Consider the following 2,596-nt stretch of genomic DNA (forward strand, 5'->3'; position numbering starts at 1 on the left):
AAAGTGCCAAGCCAGCACTTGCATGACCTTGAGAGTGAATGTCTCTCACCCTAGTCCCAGCTTGAAACCATCCACTGGATTTAGCAACCCAGAGGCCAGTTTCTCTAACTTCTCAACATTAATTCCAGTAGTCAGTTTTACAAAAACCTTAAGCACCAATTACAACTTCAAATACAAAAGCAATTGTACAAGTCAATCAAAATGGCCTAAATTTGTAAACTTTATGCTAGTCTGGCTTGATTAAATGGAAAGCCCACAGTGTTTTCAAATGTTTTTGACCAAGACCCGCAGTAAGGAATACCTTTTTTTTCCCCCAAAATGAAAACAACTTTATTGCAAAATTCAGGACACAACAGACTTCACAGAACAATAGAAATAAGACAATCCCAAGACACTGGAGTGTGACATCGCAGCTGACGGTTAGTACTCCTCACCCTCATCCTCTCCCTCAATACTATCTGCTCCAACCTCCTCATAATCCTTCTCAAGGGCAGCCATGTCCTCTCGGGCCTCAGAAAACTCTCCTTCCTCCATGCCCTCACCCACGTACCAGTGGACAAAGGCACGCTTGGCATACATCAGGTCAAACTTGTGGTCCAGGCGAGCCCAGGCCTCAGCAATAGCTGTGGTGTTGCTCAGCATGCACACAGCTCGCTGTCCTTTGGCCAGGTCTCCACCAGGGACCACAGTGGGAGGCTGGTAATAAATGCCAACTTTGAAACCAGTGGGGCACCAGTCCACAAACTGGATGCTGCGCTTGGTCTTGATGGTGGCAATGGCAGCATTGACATCTTTGGGGACCACGTCACCATGGTACAAAAGGCAGCAAGCCATGTATTTACCATGGCGAGGGTCACATTTCACCATCTGGGTGGCTGGCTCAAAGCATGCATTGGTGGATTTCTGCTACAGTAAGCTGCTCATGGTAGGCTTTCTCAGCAGAGATGACAGGGGCGTATGTGGCCAGCGGGAAGTGGATGCGGGGATAGGGCACCAGGTTCATCTGGAATTCAGTCAGATCAACATTCAGGGCCCCATCAAACCTGAGGGATGCAGTGATGGAGGACACAATCTGGCTAAGAAGGCGGTTAAGGTTAGTGTAGGTTGGGCGCTCAATATCGAGGTTTCTACGACAGATGTCACAGATGGCCTCGTTGTCAACCATGAAGGCACAATCAGAGTGCTCCAGGGTGGTGTGGGTGGTGAGGATGGAGTTGTAGGGCTCAACTACAGCTGTGGAGACCTGGGGGGGCCGGGTAAATGGAGAACTCCAGCTTGGACTTCTTGCCATCATCAACAGAGAGACGTTCCATCAGCAGGGAGGTGAACCCAGAACCAGTTCCCCCACCAAAGATGTGGAAAACCAAGAAGCCCTGAAGGCCCATGCACTGGTCAGCCAGTTTCCGAATTCGGTCCAGGACGAGGTCAATGATCTCCTTGCCAATGGTGTAGTGCCCACGGGCATAGTTATTGGCAGCATCTTCCTTGCCTGTGACCAGCTGCTCAGGGTGGAAGAGCTGGCGGTAGGTACCAGTGCGAACTTCACCAATGACCGTGGGTTCCAGGTCTACACACACTGCCCGGGGCACATGCTTGGCAGCGCCTGTCTCACTGAAGAAGGTGTTGAAGGAGTCATCTCCCCCGCCAATGGTCTTGTCACTTGGCATCTGGCCGTCAGGCTGGATGCCGTGTTCCAGGCAGTAGAGCTCCCAGCAGGCACTGCCGATCTGGACACCAGCCTGGCCAACATGGATGGAGATGCACTCACGCATGGCTGAGACTTGAAGGGGTCGGCGGGGCTGAAAAATGCGAGGGATCGGGAACAAGGACCTCCCACTGACAGATTACCAAGGAATCCTGGGGAGAAGTCAGTAAGGAATACCTTTACCTCAAGATCCAGTGCACACAGACACACACACATGCATACGTGCACACATGTACACACACAGCCCAAGGAAAGTGTTTTGAAACATAGAAAAGATAATGGTAACGTTACTATGTGCAAAGCTCTGTGCATTCTCTATTTAATGATTTTTTTTCAATGAATTCATACCCTGCTAAATTAATTTCACCATGCACTCAGGGGTTATGGCCTACAGATTTCTGCCATCCAGAGCAGAAGTCAGAAAACTGGCTGATTCCTGCCTTGAGCCTTGTTTAGTTTCACCTGTTGGTTGTTGATTTAAAATTTGAATTTTATGCCTTCAGGTTGGTCTTCCTTCCCCTGTACCTTTTCTGACTGATAGCCAACTGCTTCGCACATTTATGTTACTTGACTGGCCCCTGAGTGCATTTCTTTTGGGGCCTTCTAGATTCTAAAGGGATAGATGTATGCATTTATTCCATAAATATTGAATTCGTGTCTCGCATATGCCAGTCACACTGCAGGCACTGGGAATACCGCAAGGAACAGGCCAAAACCACTGCCTTAATAGAGTTGAGATTCTAGAACAGGGAGACAGGAAAACAAAAATAAAAAGTAAATATATTCTTTATTAGAGGGTAATCAATTCTCTAATGACAATAAAACAGGAAGGGGACCAGCAGGCTCTAAGATCAGCATGCAGGCTTCACACCTGTTTGTGGAAATGAGGGA

General features: G+C 48.5%; 1 pseudogene across 1 annotated transcript; it reads right to left on the reverse strand.

The window, feature by feature from the left end:
• Positions 1 to 371: 371 nt before the first annotated feature.
• Positions 372 to 1,846, reverse strand: LOC307115240 (tubulin alpha-1C chain-like; annotated as a pseudogene). Its single transcript has one exon. The product of its transcript is annotated as a tubulin alpha-1C chain-like (transcript).
• Positions 1,847 to 2,596: the final 750 nt, after the last annotated feature.

Source organism: Cnephaeus nilssonii (genome assembly GCF_951640355.1).
Source record: "Cnephaeus nilssonii genome assembly, chromosome: 2".
NCBI classification, from domain to species: Eukaryota; Metazoa; Chordata; class Mammalia; order Chiroptera; family Vespertilionidae; genus Cnephaeus; species Cnephaeus nilssonii.